Below are 13941 nucleotides of genomic sequence, written 5' to 3'. Positions count from 1 at the left end.
CCTGTCACTCCCATCCTCTTCCCTTCTTTCCATTAACACCAACCGAGCAATTTTATCTGCCCCCACTCTTTAGCTTTTTTTAAAAAATCACACTATTCATATCCCACCTTTCTCCCCAGTGGGGACCCCAAGGAGACTGCATCATTATCTTCCATTTTATATTCACAGCAGCACTGTGGGGTAGATTAGGCTGAGAGAGAGCAACTGGCCCATGGTCACTCAGGAACAGGGTTGCCAGCTCTGGGTTGGGAAATATAGTACCTGGAGATTTTGGAGGTGGAGCCTGAGGAGGGTGGGATTTGGGGCATAATGCCATAGAGTCCAACTTCCAAAGTGGCCATTTTCTGCAGGTGAACTGATTTCTCACCTGGAGATCAGTAGTAATAGGAAATCTCCAGCCATCAACTGGAGATTGGCAACTACTCTGGAAGCTTCCAAGGCAGAGTGTGGGAAACTGGGTCTTCTAGCTCCTACCCCGGCACTAATCACTATACCACACTGTCTCAGCTGTCCCGTTCCCCTTCCCCAACAGCCTTGCCCTGGGAAAAGTCTGGTGCAATTGCAAAAATTGTGTGGTTGCAAGTCGCTAGGAGGAGTTGTGTGGTGGCCACTGTCAGGCCCAGCCAAGTCATACAGTTGTGTGGACGCTGCCACTGAATCTTGTCAAGTTGCGTGGCATCAAGTCGTGGTCACTGCTGTACCTCGCTGAGTGGCACAAGCTGTATGGAATCAAGTTGCCTGGGAGTTGCTCCTGGGGCTGGCCCTGATGAGCAATGCTCCCTCTAAACTGTGGAGTCTTGTGAGCGAAAATTCTACTTTGTGAGCTACTGGCATTGAAGTTCTGAGCGAGTAATTTGGCTACTGCATAAATTAGTTTGCTCTGGAGCCATCCTTCCTGAGCTAAGACAAAAATCTGAGCTGGAGGCTAAAAAATTGTGAGCTAGTTCACAGTAACTCAGCTTAGAGAGAACACTGCTGATGAGTCCTTCCTCCAGGATGGGGGGGGGGGAGAGAGAGCAGAGGTAGACTGGGAAGAGCCCTGCTCCCCCCTCCCAGTATTTCACTGACAGAAATCAAGGTTTAAAGGCTAGCAACCCACACATCATCCACTGAGATCTCAGAGGGCACCCATTTCTTAATAGAACAGTGCTGCTATTATTTCGAAGGTTTTTTTAACCCCCCCCTCCATGCATTTATTTACCTCATTCCCACCCACACTCCTGCAAATCTGGGTCTTAGCTTTGTCAAAGTTCTGTCTTGCCTGTTCATGGCTCCAGTTTCTGGATTTAAGTATCCATAGATGGGGTCACACTGAGGCCAAAAATACCAGGTGCCATCAGGAGGTCCAGCAGTGGGGCCAGGACACTAGAAGACCTCCCACTGTTACTCCCCCACAAGCACCAAGAATACAGAGCGTGACTTGCCCCAGACTGAGAGTTCCTGTCTATAACTTGTGGCTGATGGACTTCTGCTCCATATGATTATCTAATTCCCTCTTGAAGCTGTCCATGCTTGTAGCCGCCGCCACCTCCTGTGGCAGTTAATTCCATATGTTGATCAATCTTTGGGTGAAGAAGTATTTCCTTTTATTTGTTCTAACCCGACTGCTCAGCAATTTCATTGAGTGCCCACGAGTTCTTGTATTGTAAGAAAGGGAGAAAAGTACTTCTTTCTCGACCTGCTCTATCCCATGCATAATCTTATAAACCTCGATCATGTCACCCCTCAGCCGTCATTTCTCTAAGCTAAAGAGCCCCAAGCATTTTAACCTTTCTTCATAGGGAAAGTGTTCCAACCCTTTTATTTTTCTGCACTTTTTCCAATGCTATAATATCCTTTTTGAGGTGTGGTGACCAGAACTGTACACAGTACTCCAAATGAAGTCGCACCATCAATTTATACAGGGGCATTATGATAGTGGCTGATCTGTTTTCAATTCCCTTCCTAATAATCCCCAGCATAATGCTGGCCTTTTTATTGCAGTCACACACTGTCTCAACATTTTCAGTGAGTTATCCACTACAACTCCAAGATCTTTCTCTTGGTCAGTCTCTGCCAGTTCAGACCCCATCAACATGTATTTATAGTAAGGATTTTTGGCTTCTCTGTTTCCTATTAATTAGCCAGTTTTTGATCCACAAGAGGACTTCTCCTTTTATCCCGTGACTATTGAGCTTACTTAGGAGCTTTTGATGAGGAACTTTATCAAAAGCTTTCTGGAAGTCAAGGTAAACAACATCTATTGGGTCCCCCTTATCCACATGCTTGTTCACTCCCTCAAAAAACACTAACAGGTTAGTGAGACAAGATCTTCCCTTACAGAACCCATGCTGAGTCTGCCTCAATAGGTTTTGTTCATCTATGTGCCTACTAATTCTTCCCTTAATAACAGTTTCCACCAACTTACCCGGTATCGATGTCAGAAAGACTGGGCTGTAATTTCCTGGATCTCCTCTGGAACCCTTTTTAAAGATGGGAGTGACATTAGCTACCTTCCAGTCCTCAGGAATGAGGCAGACTTTAATGAAAGATTACATATTTTTGTCAGGAGATCCACAAGTTCACATCTGAGTTCTTTCAGAACTGTCAGATGTATGCCATCTGGGTCTGGTGATTTATCCGTTTTTAAGTTGCCTATCAGTTGTAGGACCTCCTCTCTCATCACCTCAATCTGATTTAGGTTTTTCAACACCCCTCCCAAAATCAGCGGTTCTGGAGTGGGCAAGCACTTCTTATCTTCCACAGTGAAGATAGAGACAAAAAATGCATTCAGCTTCTCAGCCATTTCCCTATCATCCTTCAGTACACCTTTTACCCCATGGTCATCCATGGGCCCCACTGCCTCCCTGGCTGGTTTCCTGCTTCTATTGTATTTGAAGAAAGTTTTATTGTTGGTCTTTATGTTTTTTGCTATATGCTCCTCATATTCCCCTTTTGCCTGCCTGATCACAGACTTGCATTTTATTTGCCACAGCCTGTGTTCCCTTTTATTAACCTCACTGAGACTAGCTTTCCACCGCTTAAAGGAATCCTTCTTACCTTTTACAGCTTCCATTACTTTGTTAACCATGCAGGCTTTTTTCTGTACCTATTTGTGCCTTTCCTAACCTGCGGTATATATTTTTCTGAGCTTCTAGGATTGTAGTTGGTTATTTTTAACCAAAACTGTTTTATTTTTTCAATATAACTTACAAACATAAAATAGAGCAATAACATCATAAGTATAAGAACTACAGTTATACATTTACAATGAACAAACCCTCACAACTATAAACAGGTGATTATTATAGCCAATCTATAACAGTTACATCAGTTTTCAAAATCTAAATGTGATATTAGTAAACGGCAAAATGTAAATATTTGTCTGGTAACTTAAATAGCATACCAGAACTTGAGGACGTATAATCGAAAAAGGGAAACTACCGTTCCAAAAAATTATTAGATAAAGTTGAAGTTTGAGCAACCAATAACTGTGTGGCTATTTTATCTGCCACTGCCATATCCCAGCATTCCAATATCCATTATTCTGGGATCTTGGAGATAAAAAATGGTGTCATCAGCAAAGAGGCTCAGTTTACAAAGCTCTGAATTGATTTCTAATTCCTTTACCAAGGGGTCAGTCCTTACTGCATGAGCCAAAGGCCCTAAAGATATGGCAAAAAGAAGCGGAGACAGGGGACAACCCTGTCTCGTGCCTCTTTTGAGATGTAGGTCTTCAGAACAATATTGATTTATGCTGAGTTGTGCCTTTGGGTCTAAATAAATTGCTTTAATGGCTTGAAGAAAATTAGGACCAACATCATGTGTTCTAATAATTTTAATAAGAATCTTGACTCCACCCTATCAGAGGCCTTTTCGGCATCAACGGAGGGAATGGCTGATTTCAACTGTCTGGATTTACTGTACGCTATAACATTTAAAGTTTTCCTTATGTTATCCAGGATGTTCTGGCCAGGCATAAAACGAGCTTGGTCCTTGTGTATGTATTGTGTAATAATCTTATTAAGTCTTGATGCTAATATAGAAGAAAAAAAATTAAAATCAGAATTTAAAATTGAAATAGGACGGTAAGAGGCAGGGGCCAATTGATCTTTACCAGCTTTATGTAACACAACCACTCTCGCTTCTGCCCATGAATTTGGCATAATTCCTGTGGAAAGTACATGATTAATTGTCTTTAATAGATGTGCTTCAAGGTGAGGTTTAAACTTTTTAAAGAATTCTGCTGGGAAGCCATCTCTACCCGGGGTTTTATTATTTTTCATATTTGAAATAATAGTACAGAGCTCTTGAGGTGAAACCGGGTGTTCCAAAAAATCTTTATGTTCAGCCAATAATTTGTTATCATAGCGAATTAATTTTAAATAATTATGGATATCTGGATTTGAGGGGTTAATCGAAGTATATAATTTGGAATAAAAATCAGACATTAGTAATATTTTTGGAGTAGTGTGGCTTTTACCTTCCTGATCTCTAATAGCATAAATCAAATTCGATTAATTTTTTTTGAGCTACCCTGAATTTGAGCATTTTAATAGATTTTGGTGTTTTGGTAATGTATTTCTGTTTCATAATTAAAAGTTGTCTCTGAATGTGGGATGTTTCTAGGAGATCAAGCTTTTTCCTTTCTAAATTGAGTTTTTTTAGGGGGGGGGTTGCCTCCAAAACACATATGCCTGACTTCTAAATTTTTAATCTTAGTTTGCAGTTCTGCTACTAATTTTAATCTGGGTTTTTTGGTAGGATGAAGCCAATAAGATTAGGTGTCCTCGTGTCCCAGCCTTGAAAGCATCCCATTTATTGGGATGTGTCACCTCACACTCTGCATTAAATTCAAAATATTCTGAAATTTTGGCTCTAATTTCTTCACTAATAGCCTCATTTTGCAATAAAAGTTTGTTTACAAACCTTTGTTATCATTCGGATTTTTTTCTAATCTGCAAGATACCCAAAAGTGGTCGGAAATGTGACAGGGGCCAATGTCGGCGTTGCTAATATCATTAATTAGGTTGTTGGATGCAAAAAGGAAATCAATACGAGTGTAGGAGAAAAATAGGTGTATTGACGTGTTCTAGGATTCAGCACTCTCCATACATCAGCTAAATCAAAAAATTGTAAGACTTTTTCCAATTCAGTTGTGTTCCAATGTTTTTTCTGTAAGTTTAGGGTTTTGTGGGTTTTATCTAAATTTGGGTTCACTATCTGGTTTAAATCTCCGCCTATTATCACTTCGTCCTGCTTGAAGTCCATTAATTTTTTTTAAACTTCCTTTAAGAATAAAATTTGATCCACATTGGGGGCATAGATTGAAACAAGTGTTACTGGTTCCCCCTGTAATTCCCCCTTGACAAAAATAAAACGTCCCCGTGGATCTATTTTGGTAGATGAACATTGAAAGGGTAAATTTTTAGATATTAGAATTGCTGTCCCCCTGTACTTAGATGTTCCAGGGGCCTGAAATTGTTGTTGAAACCAAGTAGACTTTAGAACCTGCCTGTCTCCTGCCTGTCTGTAGTTTTTATGTGAGTTTCTTGTATGCACAAAATATTTACTCGTTCTCTCGCCCAGTAGTTGGAAGCCCTCTTAATTTTGATTTTGTTGTTTAAGCCTCTGGCATTCCATCTGGAGACATTAGGACCTGTTGAGACATTAGGAATAATAGAATGTAATAATAGTCTAAGCTTTAAGTTGGCTATAATGTTTTGGTATCTTGCCCTACTTACAACTAAAACTTAACACTAACCTAACTAAGCTATAACTCTTACAAAACTGCTCTTCTTAAAACCTTATATTTACTACTAAAACTAAACTTAAGCTAAAAAGAACTATTCAAAACATACACCCCTAATAATAGGGGTAGGATCTAGGAAGCTGGACTACCCAGAGTCCCGGCTAATAGGGTGACACAACAAAGGCACCCTAGCTAGAAACCTATGTAAAACAGGAGGGGAAATAATCTATGCAATACGCACACTGTTTTACACCAATCTTCCCCTTTTCACCATATAAGGAATAATAAATCGTGCATTAATTTGATATTCACCAAGGGATATTAAACTTAATTAAGTAATATTTTAGAAAGAAGACACTATGATAAACAATTCCATGACTTTTCAATAGGAATAATTTCTGGTTCAGGAAAGAGAACCAAACATTTAATAACAAAAAATATTGCATGGACAATCGCAACAATGTTATATATTGTCTAAAACTGTTGAACATCATAGAACAGATATAAAACCATATGTTCTAATTAAAATTATACTTATACCCATGATACTTTTTCTATATTGCCATATAGACACTGCTAGTAATCTAATTGAAAGCAAAATTATAATTATATGAGATTTCCTTTTGGTGACTTATATAAAAATAGGCCAAGAGAATAACTTTTCAAAAGTTGGGACACAAGAAATGGTATCAGGATCAGGTTTCCAGAAGTTCTTCTTCCTGCTTGGATAATTTCAGCCCCAAGGCTTTGAGAAGCACTTTTCCTGTGATATTACTAGAGGCGTTATACTGCAGTCCATTTTTATACACTACAATGTCTGAAGTTGGAGACCATCTGAAATTAATTTTGGCTTCATTGAGTTTAGAAGTAATAATCCTTAGCTTCTTCCTCTTTTCCAGAATTTCCGGTGGCAAATTCAACGGCACAAAAATCTTTTGATCTCTAAAGGTCACCTCCCTTCTTGCTCTTGCCTCTTCTAAATCTTTATCTCTTGTTCTCTGGTAAATAAACTGTTTTAGAATGTTTCGAGGTCTACCTTTTCGCACTGATGCTAGTGGGCCCAAGCGCTGGGCTCTAGAGATTGCAGGAGCCATCTCATCTTCTAACTCCAGCGTTTTTGCCAACCTGACCGAAATAAATGATGCTAAGTCATTGTGCTCTTCAGCCCCCTCCTCAAAACCACGAAGCTTTAAATTAAATTGCCTCCATCTAGATTCAAGCATGGCTATACAAGTCTGCATTGCATTGTCTAATACTTGTAGAGATCTTACCTCCTCTTGGAGGGTGAGGGCCATTTCTGACGCACTTTCAGCCATTTTTGCGGCCTCTTTAACTTCTTTCACCAGGTCCACCAAGGAGGATTGAACTGGCTTCAGTAGATCTTTTACTAGGGAGACCATGTCTTTTAGGAGATCCTCTTGTAGGTCGCGGAGGTAGTTTTTTGTGAGCGCTGCATTGGTTTGCGATGGGGAAGTCAGTGCTGCATCGTTGTCAGGTCAAACCAGTGCCATATTGGAGTCATCTGAAGGCATGAGGGCCGAAACTTACGGTGAGGCATGTAGCGGAAAAAAGGCAGCTACAGATCTGGAGGTTTTTGTAATGTCTGCTGCCGATGCTCTCGTTGATTTGCGGGAGCCTTTTTTAGGCATTTAGCTACGGGTTATCGATTTTAAGTCGATTTTTGGTGGAAGGGGTCGGGAGCTCTTTTCCTAAGTGCCCACCATGCGTCGCAAGCTTCGCCTTCCTCAGGATTGTAGTTTTAAATAGTCTCCAAGCTTCCCCAACGGTTTTGACCCTTTCTACGTTTCCTTTCAGTTTCTTCCTCACATGTCCCCTCATATCAGAGAAGTTACCACTTTTAAAGTTAAAAGTGGTTGTGTCAGTCTTTTTGGCCAATTCCCTATTTATACAAATGTTAAACTCAATAGCATTATGGTCACTGTTCCCAAGTGGTGCAATCACTTTTACATCTCTCACCAGGTCTTGGGCGTTACTTAGGACCAAATCCAGGATTGCCTCTCCCCTGGTAGGTTCTGTGGCCATCTGTTCCATAGCACAGTCATCGAGAGTGTCTAGAAACTCAATCTCTTTTTCCCGACTTGAACACATATTGACCCAATCAATGTGTGGGTAGTTAAAATCACCTATTATGACACAGTTTTTTTGTCTAGCTGCTATCTTTAAATCATTCATCATTTTATAATCCTCCTCTATCTTTTGATCTGGTGGGCGATAACAAACTCCCAGTGTTAAGCTTCCTTTTGGGCCCACTATTTCAACCCATAGCAGAAGCAAATCCAATTCACTTACCCTCTCAATCTTACTGGACTGTATACCCTCTCTGACATACAGAGCCACCCCACCTCCAAACCTTCCCCCCCATCCTTCCTTTATAACCAGGAATCACCGTATCCCACTGATTTTCCTCATCTCACCAAGTTTCCAAAATACCAACAAGGTCTATTTTCCCCCCAACACCAAGTATTCCAATTCCCCAATTTTACCTCGGACACTTCTAGCATTTGTGTATAAACACCTATAGTTTCCCATGCATGTTAAGCACACAACCTTCCTCTTGCTGCCTCGAGACCTTGCCAGTCTCTGTGGACAATTCTAATCTTTTTTGGCTGCCTATGTCCAGAAATTGATTTGTATTGGCCATAGACTATGTCTTGGATATCATGTCTCAAATGCATAAACTCTGCCCAAACATGTAGTATCTATCTTGCATGTATGCATGCTTTAATCGAAGCATTGTTTCAAATTAATTTAGCTGTGGCAAACCTGCACTATTATTAGTAGCAGGGGTCATTTGGGGCCGGAGCGTGCTGGAGCACTGCTCCGGCAGCCCAGGAGCTGGCACAAATGGCAGCGGTGGCAAGCCCTGCACCCAGCTCCATGCACCGAAGCACTGCGGCCTGTGGGAGGCCTGAGGAGGCCTATCGCCGGCCTTCCTGGGGCCTGCGCTGGAGCGCTGCGGCCCATGGGAGGCCTGTGAAGGCCTGTCGTCGGCCTCCCCGGGCCCACAGAGGAGCACTGCAGCCCATGGGAGGTCTGAGGAGGCCCATCGCCGGTTTTCCAGGGCCCGCACTGGAGCACTGCAGCCTGGGGAAGGCCTTGATCGCGGTAAGTGAGGGATCTGCGGGGGTGGTGGCAGTGGGAGAGCCTTCCTCCTTCTCCCCATCTGTTTGCCCTCTTTCTTTCCCTCCTTTCCTCCTCTCCTTTCCTTTTCTTTCTCTTCCCTTTTCTTCCTTCCTTTCTCTTTTCCCCTTCCTTCTCTCTCTCATTCTCTCTCTCCCTTCTCTCTTTCTTTCCGTTCTTTTTCTTTCCTTTTTCTCTTTTCTTACTTTCATTCTCTCCTTTTTTCTTTCCTCCTTCTTCCCCTCTCTTTCTTTCCCTTCTTCTTTTCTCTCTTTCCTTCCTTTGTTCCCTCATTTTCCTCTTTTCCTTGTTTCTTCCCTAATCTTTCTTTCATTTCCTTCTTTCCTTCTCTTTCTCTTTCTTCTCTCTTTTTATCCCTTCTTTCCTTTCTTCTTTTCTTCTCTTTCTTTCCCTCTTTCCTTCCTTCTCTCTTTCCTTCCCTCTCTCCTCCTTCTGTGGCCCAACTCCAGTGAGAAGGGGTTTAAAGTTTAAAGTTCTCTCTTTGCTTCCCCCCACCCCCCGCAGGCTGGCTGGGGAAGGGAAGTGGAGGCTTTTAAAGATGCCTTCCCCTCCCTTTTTGCTTCCGGTGATGTCAGGGGGCGTAGTATACGCTAATGAGCGAAATGAACCCTGATTAGTAGCTTTCCCCAACCTCTTTTTTTTCCTGATCAACAAATGCTATGTTCATTATGAAATGTAGTGTCTACCACCCAGAAAAGCTAGCTTGGCTTCTTTTCCTTTCTTTTTCCAGTAAAAGCTCTGTAACTCAATGCCTTGAGCAGTATAAAGATCAGAAATTTCATTCATAATCTCTATTTATTTCCCAAGAGATGGAATGATTTTTTTTTTGCAAAATGCATTATTATATTTGGATTTTGATATGAGAGTAGGAAGGGAATCACCCTGCTTGGATTAAAATAATTGAAATTTACCAGCCATGGTAGAATAAAATGGCATCTTAGATTAGAATTCAGAGGGCATTCCAATACAATATGAGAGATTTAATTTATTTTACCAAGGGAGCAAGAGCAAATTCTATCAGAGTAGGGAAGATGCAAAATGTGGCCTCTCATAACCACCATTGAATGGGCATTAATTCTAGCAAGAGTAAAAGCCCTGAGTAGACCAGGTGAGGTCAGATGATAAGCATAGGAGGGAAGAGAATCAAGGGGACGTATGCCAAAATATCTGAAGAACAAACTCATCAAGCACGAAGAACAGAAGTATTGTGATCAATCTGCCTAATCGGTTTTTAAATAGTAGTTGCTGATTCAACGAGCCCCAATTCCTTGATAGATTCAGTGGTAAAACCAATAGCTGAGAAGTTCATGTCTATGATCCTAAGCCATGATGATTTATAAGAATCCTCCTTCAATAACGCCAGATAGCAGTTGATGCAAAAAAGTAACTTTAAGTGCAGATTAAATGCAAGCATCCATGCCTTAGCCTCCAATGAAGGCTGACCAAATTCAGTGCGCAAAGCCACACCAGCAACACAGTGTGGCATATTTAGCAGCTTCTAAAGAAGTAAAGAAGTGGAAAGTCAATAGATTCCATGACTGCCTTAATTCCTATGGCCGCCTCATATAAAATAATAGGGATTACATTTAGATTAAAAACTGGAATAGCCCCTGGTCTCCTTCCTCTTGTTCAAAATAAACTCAAAATACCCCCAATACAGGGTTTGATTTTGTTTCTCACAGCTTTTTGATGTGTAGCCCAGTTTAGATTAGATGCAAATAAGATTCTTTAACTTGTCCTAATTCACTTCCTCCTTTCAAGGGCCAACAGCATGTTTTAGGATTCCTTTCTTTTTTAGTAAAAACCACTACCTTGGACTTCTGGCAATTTACTGTCAAACCTTCTTTGCAACAGTTTTAAGGAACTCTGTAAACCACTATGAGTGTGGGAGGGTTCCTTTTCATGATTCTGAGCTATAGTATCATAAGGGAGTCACATTGTTGGCAGATAACCTTTTGCTTGACTTTGCTCCAGTGGAACAAAGCACTCTCCTAATTTTCAGTTTTTCTTCTTCCTTTTTAAGTCAGCTTCCTTGTTCTTTTTATTCAGTATATTATTCCAGAATTACTTAAGGATAGATAATAAAATTAGGGGAAGTGGTTTGTGAGCTATAATGATGTTGTGTTAACGGCACACTAGCAGGGGAGGAAGATGATCACTACTTTAGAAAGACACTTTTTACTAGAGCGTTGTTACTTGTAACTGTGGGAGTGAAACTATGATGGGCAAAGTGATACATTCTTTGTCCAAATTCTAGCATCCCAAAACTATTAAAAGATTAATCTCTTGATACAACAATATTGTGTTGAATTGCACAAGCAGGCCCTGGAGCTTCTGAAATTATTGAATTTCAGGGCTATAACACCAATTAGTGTAGATTTCATCCTATACATTGTCTTGTAGGGTTGATTAGTGTATACACATGTTGTGTGCTGTAATAAAATATGTGTAGGTGACAGGACAAAATGGAGAAGGGGAGAACCATGTTTGCTGTACTGTGTTCCTTGGACCATGGTAGAATATATATTTTATCAATATCACATGTCATGCAAAACCTTAGCATAGAAAATACTTAATCTTCTTGTTATGTATCGCGATGGAACCATACTTGCAAAAGGACTCGCAAGCGAACATGCAAAATAGCGTAGCTTGGAGCACATGACATCACAATAGAAGGCTTGGATCCTAGAATGAACCAATAGATAGATCTGGATCCTAGTAGTAGCTTGTTGGTAAACAATACTCTGTAAATAGCCTATCGTGGGATGTGGGGTGTGTTTTGGGTGTGGTGTGTTTCATGAATATAAGCAGGGCTCTGACCCTGCAAGTTTGTCTTAGTTTTGGAGCTGAAACTACTTAATAAACATGAGCTAATCACGTCTGAACCCAGTATATTTCACTTCTATAAAAACAGACAAACTTGTACTTTAGTACCCCAGACCAACATTTTGTTTATATCCTGAAATGTGGTAGAGTCTTGGCTATATTTGATATTAGGCTGACAAATTTACTACATGTTATGTTATTAGGCTGACAAATTTACTACATGTTATGTGGTTGAATAACCCTAAATTAGAAGTATAACTGTTCAGGGAACCTTGAGAACCTTGTCTAAGGGTGCTATTATGTATCCATCAGCAATTAATCTCAAGTGAGGGTTCAGAGATTTATAGCTTAATTAAGCCACCTTCACATATGCAAGAGTGAAGTGGCAGACTGTGCTGTACCACTGTAGGCAATGGATTCAAGCTTTGCATGTTGTATAGGAAAATTCATGCAAATGAAGCTTGTGCTGCAGGGGAAAGTTTCTATCTCCTCTCTGTTTGCAGGGAGTTTTTACCATAAGAAAGCATTCCACGCTTGATCCTTCAGCTAAAGTCTGGAGTGGCCTGGTTATTCTGCCATTTAATTCCCACCTCATTGTCCCATATGTTAACCATGCCTTAGACCTGGTTAATGGCTCTCAAGAAGCCTTGGAATTTTCAGATCTCTTCTGAGAAACCATAAGGCATGACTAGGGTGCAAACCATTTGTGCCATGTTAATTTTTTAGGCATTTGGGTTACTCTTTTCCCCTCCAAATGTAATTGGTTTGGCTTTCACTGTAGATTCATTCCCCCCGCTTTTGTGGTATTGCTGTAATACCTATGTATTATTTCAGCAGCCTGTGGTTGGTGGTGCATGCCACTACTGTCTATTCTCTCCCATGACCCATGTTTGTGGTTTTATGTTGCAATATTTCCGTTAGATGCCATTTTCCTGTTCATACTTCCATGCCTTTTCATCTGTCTTTTGAATTATTACCAGAGCTAATTTGCTGGACTAGCTGCATCATCTTCTAGATTAATGAAAAGGGAGTGTCACAGTACACTAATTCTTCAGGGTATCAACCGGGATTGTAAAAGGATTTTTAGCATCCTAAGTAAATTACTTGCCCTGCTCCCCCATGTTACACCTCCACCATTGATCCAAGACCCAGCAATGACAAAGGTTGCACCTAGCTCTGCTGTTTGCTGCGGCGCTGTGCCTATGAACCTGGTCATGAGGGAAGGTCCCCAGGGCTGCTGCTTGCTACAGTTCCGCATCTCCTAGACTTGGAGATGGAGGAATGCCCTACCAGCTGACCAAGTACTGTGCCGTGACTACAGCTAAGGCTACTTAGTAGAGCAAGAGGTGGATGTAGGGATAGATTATGTGGCCATCACATTTGACTTTTACTAAAAATGAAAATTTTAATAAAGGGCAGCAGGATCTCATACCCTAATAACAGACAAGTTCATCCATGTTTGTGGCTCCCCCCCCCATAGTTACTGACATGGAAGACCAGTCAGCCAGCAAACTTTGAAGTCTGTATCTCATTGCTAAGTCATAGGAGGCTTGTGTCTGCCTATTCATAATGACTGTCTTTTAACAGCAGGAGTGCTGATTCTGTCTTTCCTCATCCTGCAGTTGTCTTTCTGAGATTTTTCTGAGGATATCTATTATCTCCACTGCTTCCTAGACATTCTGGGTGCTTTTTGGTTTTTCTGCTGTTACTTATCCTATCTTTCACTCTTTTGCTCAAACAATTACAAAGGTTAAAAGGACAGGCATATTGATTATAAGCTGATGATAGCAGCCCTGTTCACATTACAGTAAACACATAGGTACCTCCCTTTATAACAAAGAGCCAACACATGGTCATATTACAAATGAAACTGGAGGCCTGTGCTTGGATGAATGTGGGGTTTGAATCATGCATTCAGCTGTACATGTGTTTAACATGTGAATTACTCAGCCACCTATAAAGAAGAATCAAGTGTTACTCTATGCACAGTTTACATGTGTGCTCACCATAACTTGTGAACAGGGTTAGTGTGGTATACATGGTTCTGCCCTCCTCCATTTTGCCTCCACGACAAACCTGTAAGGGAGGTTAGGCTAAGAGAAAGTGACTAGATCTGAGGGTGGAGGAATTGAAGATCACTATTTGCTCAGGTTTAAACTTACAGGGATACCAAGATTCTGCAGGACTGGGGGATCTGTTAAAATGCTCCACCCATGAAGCCA

This window comes from Gekko japonicus, unplaced genomic scaffold, assembly GCF_001447785.1.
Source record: "Gekko japonicus isolate JY-2015 unplaced genomic scaffold, Gekko_japonicus_V1.1 scaffold697, whole genome shotgun sequence".
Lineage (NCBI taxonomy): Eukaryota > Metazoa > Chordata > Lepidosauria > Squamata > Gekkonidae > Gekko > Gekko japonicus.
The sequence above is the reverse complement of the archived record's forward strand: the minus strand, read 5'-3'. Positions refer to the sequence as shown.